The sequence below is a fragment of the Suricata suricatta genome, chromosome 3, assembly GCF_006229205.1.
Source record: "Suricata suricatta isolate VVHF042 chromosome 3, meerkat_22Aug2017_6uvM2_HiC, whole genome shotgun sequence".
NCBI classification, from domain to species: domain Eukaryota; kingdom Metazoa; phylum Chordata; class Mammalia; order Carnivora; family Herpestidae; genus Suricata; species Suricata suricatta.
The window spans coordinates 80,423,228-80,433,467 of record NC_043702.1 but is presented as its reverse complement, the minus strand read 5'-3'; the positions used below and the strand labels follow the sequence as shown (position 1 = coordinate 80,433,467).

Sequence of the window (10,240 nt, the reverse complement as noted above, 5' to 3'; positions counted from 1 at the left end):
TGTAGGAGGCGGATGCAAGACCCTGCCCGAGCACATGGCGAGGTACGGCCTGCCGGCCTCTAGTGCTCCCGCTCCCCGGCCAGATACCGCGATGAGTGAGCGACCAATGCGAGGCCATGGAATGGGTCAGCCCTGCCTCTGCCAGCCTATCATGAGCTGCCGCGCAGCCTGGGCGGCAGGTATATATGGCAGAGCAAGCAGCGGGGAGGGGGAAGGAAGAAGGAAGAAAAGAACCAATAAAAGTCTCTGCAACGAATCTCGGTGTCGTCAGTTCTTCTAACTGCGGGCAGTTTGAGCGGCTCCGGCAGTTTATAATGATTATCATCATAACTAATAGTAAGTGAAAACTTCCCAATATCAGTCTCTTAACTTTTTTATTGTAACTTCATTGATTCCTCATAGTAATGCAATGAAATAGGTATTATTTTTTATATTTACACATGAAGACACAGCTAAGGTATTTCAGAGGTGACAGTGTTTTCCACATCTTCTAATCCTCTAGTAACTCTCCATATTATCAGGTTTCTATGAAGCTCTTTTTGGAAGTTGTCACATTCTCTGTCATGTAACCTGAAGGAACAGTAAAGTATAAGAGACTGGGCGTGAGTGTGTGTGTACCTGTGTATGTTCTAAAAATATCTTCTATACATCTTAGAACAGGAAGCCATTATCATCCCATAAAACTATTACAAATTTGAAAAAAAAATTTTCTGTTTAAAAACTCAAATATAGCTTTGAAAACATTTGATTTACAGACTTGATTATAAACAGTGAAGAACTTCTGTGTGTATAAAGATTTCCATGGTCACTCTCAATCACTTCACATAGCAATATAAAGATTTTATCAAACACAAAACTCCAAATCCATACAAAGTGGCATATGAAACTAAAACTAGCTGCAATAAGAGGAGAATAAATGAGGTGTGGAAGAGAGAGAAAGAGAAAGAGAGAGGTGCCACCATCAAGACTTCCTCCTGCTACCCCCTCTCCAGCTGCAAAGACAGACTTCTGACCTACGAACTCAGCATCATGTCAGGCTATACAGAAATGTTGAATTTCTTTCTTATTTTTATATAAAATAAACACAAGAGGATATTTAATGGTTTCTTTTTACATGTTAGCCTGCACTCCGCTTAGCATTTTGAGCATCCGACATTGGAGTTTAATCCGACCTGCACCTGCCTCACCATCTGAAGCAGAAGTGTGGTCCTCATGCTTGTTACTTTAGACATGAAGAAATCTGGGAGCAGATGATCTTTTCTGGAAACACTAGAGGTTTCCAAAGTCCCAGAGTCAATGTCCATCTCCCAAACTGACAGGTGAAGGAAATTAAACATCTTACACTGACCACATGGGAAACCAGCTCTTACCTTGCACAGAGAAAATGAGCAGGGAAATGGCCGGGGAAGGATCAGCCTGACATTCCTCCCTCATCTGACCTCCTCTTAGGATTCAGAACATTGTGAAACACGATTACACCCAAAACATTATTTTTGCGTTTGCACTCTTTTATCTGAAACCAACCAACCAACCAACCAACAAAACCTTAGAAGCGTACTTCATTGTGACGCAGAAGAGCCGCAGGACTAGGGCAGCTTCACTTTACCATCTATATACCTCAGTGTCTTCAAATGTAAATTGGAAGTGTTAGCTGCAGCTCAATGGTTTTCCAACTTTGTCAGGAGAGCCTTTTATTACATGACATCCTACGTGGTATCATAGATGTGAGAGCGATGTGGCCCCACGTACTTCCTTCCCCTACAGCAGCTTGCAAGGTCAGTCTAAGGAACCCAAAAGTGCCCCAGAACACAACTTTTAAAAAAAGCCACTGAACTAGGTCTCAAGGGCCCTCTCTAGCTCTAAGACACTGTGATTGATGAGTCAGGAAACCTAATTCAGTTTTATACTTTCTCCTTGCCACAACAGAAGATGACTCAATATTATAAAATGAGAAATTTATGTAACTCTGTCACTTAAAGTCAGAAAAATTGTGGTCCAGATAATTCTACTGAAATGTTTTCATCTACAGAGATGATCCCCCAATAAGGTCACTGAGGTTATTAACTACACACTTTGTACTGAACCATTTCCAAGTAAGTTAAGTTGCTGCTATTCATTAACCTTTTTTCTTTCTTGTTAAATAGCGGCATTAGAAATCATCAATAGATGAGTGGTCCAACTATACTTCTTTTGATGTGTACTTTTATTTTTGCCTTGCTTTTCGAGGTCAGCAAACAAGCCAAAAGCCTATGAAGACACAGAGGCAATGGGGACATAGCTATATAAAGAAGGCTTTCATTAACCTGCTGACCCACCATAATTTCAAATGTCAGCAGCTAATCAGACACTCGCTGACATCATCAATGGATGGAGAAGAGAGATATCCTGTGGGATCAATCTTTTCTCTTACTCTGAAATATATATTTATAACGCTGGAGGGTTACTTCTGCTCTGAAGTGATGGTGGGAAAATTTCCCTCTACTATTGAAATACACACTTCTGATGTTAAAGTTAATCATTAAATTTGACGGAACAGCAAAAACATTTATTTAAATGTCAGAAGCTGACTACATTATTGGCTTCTCTTCTACATTCTCCTATGGCATTTTGACAACATGGGCAGCTGTAAGGTCTGGCTCACGAATCCAGGGGGAAAAAAGGTAAGTTAAACTATATTTATTTTCTTATAAATAATCTCTCTCCATTAATCATATTTATCTCAATTGAAAAAACAAAGAATATAGTATTTATAATTACTTCAATTTCTAAAATTTTCAATATAATATGTCCAATCTTTTGTCCATTCCCCCAGGAACACAAATCTCAGCTGCACAACAAAGAATGTTTAAATGGTTCAGCAAAACCCAAAAGAAACAGGTGGTGAAAGTTTACCTAAGAAAGGCAAGAATTTTACAATCTGGATTTTAATAATTTTATTCTGATATAAAACATCTTTAAAATGGGTTTCTCTTGGCAAAATCATTGTGTGAACCATTACTGGTGCAATACTTCTAGCCAAATACATAAATGAATATGAAATACTACTCCAAGTTTTTAGCATATATAGTGTACTATTGCTGGTCACTACAAATTATTTTATATCTCAAAAAAAAGACTCATAATATAAATATTCCTCCTGATTCTGGACTATTGTGCCTCTCATTAAAGGTAATTGATACTATGAGAACATAAAATAAGCACCTTTGCATTTGACTCAATCCAATTCATCTAATCTAAAAACTATTCTCTAAAGATTTGGTCTTACCATTAGAATAGTTAAATCAGATTCCTACTTCCTTGAAATGGATCATGTGCTTTTCAGGGTAAAATATCAATGTACCAAAGTGAGAAGGAAGAGTAAAAACCTACAAAAAATGTTGAGGAAAAAAGAAGTCAAATTTTATAAACTGAGGTTAACCACCAGTACCTATATGGGAACGTCAGTATCTAATTTCAAGGTTTAAGAAATAGAACTCTTAAAATGCAGCATGAAAGCATTTACACTTAAAGCTGTATCTTCAGTTGTGAGAGAATTCTGGTATAGTCACAATTCACTAATACATTAACGCTAATAATGCATTAATGGTAAACAATACCTTTATTTTTTAATAGTTCCCTTACAATAGGCAAGGAAAGGCTAGGATGCTCAAGTATCACAGAATTATTTTCGACATTTTGAACAGATATAACTAAGCATCAATCTTAGATCAGCACTAGAATTACTCTATACTTGTTTTTATGTCAACAGATTTGAAAATCCAAGATATTACTTTTGTTTTGAAAATATTCCATTACAAAATAATGCTGTAACACCATGTTCTTGCAGTCTGAATTCAGAGTTTGCCTCCTACAAATTTTGTAACCTTACGTGAATCAGTTAATATCCCTGATAATTTTATGAGGATGAAAATAATTTCATAATCACATATGAATCAATCCCTACAGGATTGTTTTGAAGATTAAGTAAAATACAATAAAATATGTTATAACCATTTCTAGTGAACTGACACATCACCAACAAAGATCTAGGAACATGCACACCACCCTATGAACCGTGTGCTTATACAAACTAAGTTCTATCATATGTGCCTAATTTTATAATGGATAACCTAATCAAATATGAAAAAAACTGATAAACTATGGGTTTAAATAATAAACTATGGGTAAAAGATATCTAGTTAGATTTGAGAAAGACAAGCATAAAAGTTTGGTAAACAAGAGACTATTTCATTCATCTTATACGACAAGTACATTTAAATGTATAGCCCTCGGGACACCTGGGTGGCTCAGTCGGTTGAGCATCCAGCTTGGGATCAGGTCATGATCCCACAGTTCATTGGTTCGTGGGTTCGTGGGTTTGTGAATTCGAGCCCCGTGTTGGGCTCTGTGTTGACAGCTCAGAGCCTGGAGCTTGTCTTCAGATTCTGTGTCTCCCTCGCTCTCAGACCCTCCCCTGCTCATGCTGTCTCTCTCTCTCTCAAAAATAAAAACAGTAAACAAAATTTTTTTTAATTTATAACCCTCTTAAAGAGAAGCATGCGGCAAACCATAAAACATTTAACGTTGCACTTTCTTATGCAAGAAAGTTAAATCCAAGTCCCATCAGCAGTCTCAATCTTCAAGAAAGGGCTTAGGCCCTAAATCAAAAGATTGCTGAGTGGATGGGCCCATTTTGAAATAAATTAAATGTTTAAGATATTAGGTATTATTTTTTATGTGTCCTGATTTTTAGCAAACTAACCACTTTCAGGTTCCAATAACTTTGTATAAGAAGGATTCTATTTAGATATATGGGTAGAGAGATAGAGAATAGATAATTAAATATAGATTTTCCTCTCACACCACAAACACACACACACACACACACACACACACACACCTCTAAGGTGTTAAATCAAGCATTATTTTCAAGGTTTCACAATCAAATATATTTATTTGTTCCACATAATTGAAAGAGACAGAATACTGTATGTTTCTCACAGTCTATTATTTTTCCCATATTAGTTAGAATATTTAAATATTTCAGATAAAGACAAAGAATTTGGGAGATTTAGTGCATAAAATTTTAGGCCATCTAAGTCAAGCCATTCACTTTGTATGAGAGAAACTGAGCTACCCTGGCCTCAAAAGGAATGGCCTCATGTAAAATATAAAGAAAAATACAAGTGCTTATAACAGCTTCCTCTGACAGGTGGTCCAAGTGTTACGGGCTCCAGTTCACTCCTTGACATGGTTTATTCTTATAATTCGGGGAGTCATGGCTTAATTTCTTCATACATATGAGATTATAAAATATTTGATGTGCAATTAATTTATAGATTAAAAAGTTCAGTTTAACAGAAACTGAAATTATTGAATAATATAATTATTAATATTTTATTGGTATATTTGGATATTAAAGCTCTTATTTCTTTTAGACACATATTACAGACTTAATTATTTAGAGAAACATTTCAGGCTAGAACTTAAATGTCCTCAACATGAAAAGCATGTTTTAGGGACCAACTAATTCATGAACAATGTCCACTTTTCAAGGTCCAATTTAATTTTATCTTCACTTAAATGAATGGTGTGCATTCTATTTATAATATTGTCCAGCCATCTGAACTTACATGCAAAAAAATGAGAGGCTTGAAGCATAGTCCTAAATGCCAGAAGCCCTCTGCTTTACCATGAATACCGCATTGTCTCCTATTTCAACTATTTACATCTGTGGCTGTAAAGAAAAGGCTGTAACTAATATAAATGTCATAACAAAAGCTAACTGTAGTCACTATTTTATGCTAATGTATACCATTGTGCCTGACATACAGTAGGTACTTATTTTTTCTAAGTAAATGAATTAATAAATGTATTTATTTAAACAAATCAGATACATCGAAACAAAAACTGCCATTTACTTTTGTCTTTATTTATTGTTGAGGTGACTTTCTATACTACTTACGCATTAAGCATTCTTTTCTCTGTATGTTTCTGTGATCTTAAAACCCAATTAAGATTTCTCTGGTTTATCTATTTACATTAGCAGTTGTTAGTTACTCTTTTTCTGACTAATGTTGGCATTAATTTCTGTGTATAATTCATTCTGTTTTTAAAAAGCTCCACTGAGAAAGACTTTTATATCCCATTACCCAAACTTCTTTTGGCATTAAAATTTCTTAAATTAGAGTTTAATGTTATTGTGCTGTGACCCTTACAAGTGTGTAAACAAATTCATTTGTTCTCTATAAGTTTACTGTGTGCCTTATAAACAGCGAAGACAATCCTAGAATCTTTATGTATTCTCAACAGGCTTTGATGACACAATTAAAATACAAAGTACCCAGAAGTTAAATTATCAATAAAGAGTCATTTATTTTGCATTTTTATTTTAAAGAATACTTAAGAGAATTGTGATGAATTAGTAGTGACAAACTACTTCTTGCAGGCTGATTTTGTGTGGAGAGTTTAATTAAACTTTGCAGCTGTTTATCTCTATGATGATTAAATTTTCATATGTAAATTACATGTATTAAGATTGAGATACTTATGTAAATGTCACTTGCCTTAATGTTTTGTGTTACTGTTATTAACATCTAACCATCAGTTTATAATCTCCTTGTATTGCAATCTATTGGCATGGGCACATTGTTAAAACAATTAGATTTAGATCCTAAGAACAAACAAATTTATTTTGCATTTTTATCTACTACGCAATGTTTATATCATGCAATCAAAATATATTTAGGGAAAAGTAAAATTTAAAGCATCTAGGAAGAACACCTGTCTACTTCCAAAATCCATTCCTTAAAGAAGGCATTCTATATATCACCTAATATATATAAATTGATGGTTAAGAAAAAATACCAACAAACAAAAACAACAATTACATTTTCCAGAAATGTAGAACATGGAGACAATAGCAACAGATAGAGCACAGCATGTATTTTTGGAGTTTCTACATGGATATGATCAAATGTAGTACTTAAGAAAATGGAGGTCCCTTCACATCATCTCCATATGGGTAAACCGCGTGCTCAGCTTTTACTTTTTACTTTAGCTCTTCACTCCCTGGAAGGGGAGGGAAGGGAATATTTAAAATCAGATTGCTTGGAAAAAAACATCAAATAATTAGGGTGGTCCTCACATTGTTCAACAAAGCTCCCAAACCTAAATCAACATATTGTTTGAACTATAAGAAATTTGATCTCTAAGTAGAATAAAAGGGAGTAGCTTACTATATGGAAGTCATTCAAAATGCCATTAACAAATACTTGTCTTTGCAGATACTAAAGATGGGAATAAATTGGAGAATGGGTCAACTTTGTGACAATATTTGTGTCAGGTCTTGATTTACTACCCACATTTGGATTCTTCCTACTATATTAGTTTTTATCATCATTATCTGAACTATAAACAATAATTTTCTCTGTATGTCTCCAACAGATTCTTCTCTAATAAATAAAACTAAAAATGAAAATGAAAGAATAATTTTCCCCTTCATTTGATAAGTACAGTTGTTTACAGCAATGGACTCCCAACAGTCTGAATGTTAACCTCCTTTAAAAATATATTTGTGGGGGGCAGCTGGGTGGTTCAGTCGGTTATGCCTCCGACTCCTAATTTCGCCTTAGGTCATGATCTCATGGTCTGTGAGACTGAGGCACCATCAGGCTCTGCACTGACAGCGTGGAGCCTGCTTGGGATTCTCTTTCCCTCTTTCTCTGCCCCTTCCCCAAGCATGCGTGCACATGCTCTCTATCAAAATAAACATTTTAAAACTGTATTTGTGCATATACTCCAATATATGTATATTTTCATTAATGCATGCTTGTCATTTGTTACGTTGTACATTGGTAAAGGTTTATTTCTTTTGTATATAATACAAATAGAAGTTCTAATATTTTCCTTCCATATTACATGGGATCATTTTATATATCCATTTGAGTGTGTACTCTACAAATCTGAAGGCACTGGGTTAGTATATAAGCAGTCTAGGTCTAATTATTAGAGCTGGTTAGCATTTCTCTGCTTCTTTGCTTTATATATCCTTCTATCCATATTCCAGATGTATTGTATTCACAGATTATAAGGGGACAGGGACAAGAAGAAGTGATACATTTGGATGCTACATTCTCCCTTCTTAAAAAAGTCAACATCACAGTTTAACAGTGACTCTGAACGTCTCTTGTAAGACACTAAGTATTTTTCAAAGAATCACATACTTATGTCTATTATATTTATGTGCACTGGTTAGCACATTCTAGGCACTAATAAATATTTGTCAGAATATTGTTGAATTTTCACAATTCCTACCGCTCCTTACACAGCTTTTGATGAATTTATTTATTTACCATTTTGCTTAAACAGGAGAGGTTTATTCCTTACAGTTTTGGAGGCTGAGACGCCAAGATCAAGGTGCCAGCAGACTTGATGGTTGGCTTGCAGACAGCTGCCTTCTCGCTTTATCTTTATGCTGTAGAAAGAGGGAGCAAGCTCTAATCTCCCTTTTTTCTCATAAGGGCACTGAGCCCATCTTTGTCAAGTCTCATGGGTTTATACTTCTCCCCAAACTCAGTTGAGTTACATACATTAAATATTAAATATATATAGCTTTTTACACATCAATTACACTTCAGCAAAATGGTTTCAAAGAACTGAAAATGACTCAAGGAAAGATGCCTATGATACATCTAAAAAAATCATGCAAATAAAGGAATCAGGTGAACTGTGGTTTTCTATGTCTGCATATATTTACATGACATGTTTTTTAAATTTTTATTTATTTTTTAAAGAGAGTCAGTGATGAAGTGTGAGTGGGAGAGGAGCAGAGAGAGAGAAAGACAGAGAGAGAGACAGACAGACAGAATCCAAAACAAGCTCCATGCTCTGAGCTGCTTGAGGTTTTATTAGTGATTCCAAGACCAGAATCTAGACCTAAGATATACTCAAAAAATATTCGAGTAATGCATTGAGGTATTTGCCCTAAGTCTATTATACATGGCTACAGTGAGTGAATCTAAACTTTCTTGCAAAATGACAGTTTCTCAAATACCTAAGGATAGCTCATCTTGCTACCTTCATTTCTACTAGCTAAGAATTCTCCATCCCTCTCCCATTTTTTAGTCTATCCCTGATCCTGCTTTTCTCTTTCCACACAGTCCAGTTTACCTATATGCTTAAAGTGTGTGAAAAATTCAGAAATAATTTTCTTTTGGGGGTTGCCTTGGTAGCAAGTTGAGTGTCCGACTTAGGCTCAGGTCATGATCTCACAGTCGGTGGGTTGGAGCCCCATGTAGGGCTCTGTGTTGACTGGTCAGAGCCCAGAGCTGCTTCGGATTCTGTGTTTCCCTCTTTCTGCCCTTCCCCTACTCGCACTCTATCTCTGTCTCTGTCTCTCTCTCTCTCAACAATAAACATTAAGTAATACTTTAAGAAAGAAATAATTTTCTTTTTTAAACCTATAGTGTACAACTAAAACTATCCAATATTTACTTGTTAATTTGTAATTTTTAAATTCCAAAAATACAAACATATATTATCCATGTTTCTATCATGAATAACTGACACATAACAATATTTGCTTTACTTGCTTCAGAGCCCCCTTTTTTATTTAAAAACAAATTTTTTGTCTATTATTTATTTTTTGAGAGAGAGACAGAGACAGAGACAGAGACAGAGGGAGACACAAAATCCAAAGCAGCTGTCAGCACAGGGACTGACGTGTGGTTCAGACTCATGAACAGAGAGATCATGACCTGAGCTGAAGTTGGACTGAGCCTCCCAGGTGCCCCAAGCCCCCGCTTTTTTACTCATAAACAAAAAAATGAAGATACACTTAAAGAACTGAAGCATCATCTCCCACCCTCAATTACTCCTGTTGGTACTCCTAAACTAATAATTAGCGTCTCAGAAAGGTGGGGGCAAATTTTTATATTTTTCACATACTCAGCCACTTTTCCCTATGCTATTTTCTCAAAAGTTAATTTTATATTGCTGTCTCTGTCATGTCATGTTTCCCAAAACAAAAGGGATTTCTTATCCATAAAATTATGTTTTATTTTCTCTCTCTGTGATAATACCACCATTTTAAGTACTATAGTTGTTTAATTAACAATATGTGATATGGCAACTATTTGGAATTCAGTATAGTTTTGATATTATAGATTAACTTAGGGTTGAATTGCTCCCCCTCTCAATTTGTCCTTTTATTCAATTTTATGAATTTAAGGATATAAATTTCTGTAACTTTAGTTAGATC

At 35.2% G+C, this 10,240-nt stretch overlaps 1 long non-coding RNA gene across 1 annotated transcript; it reads right to left on the bottom strand.

The window, feature by feature from the left end:
- Positions 1-360: 360 nt before the first annotated feature.
- On the bottom strand, positions 361-3,345 carry LOC115286513. The gene is made up of 2 exons (XR_003906097.1): positions 3,266-3,345; positions 361-570 (listed from the first exon to the last, which is right to left on the bottom strand). It is a non-coding gene; the product is annotated as an uncharacterized LOC115286513 (long non-coding RNA).
- Positions 3,346-10,240: the final 6,895 nt, after the last annotated feature.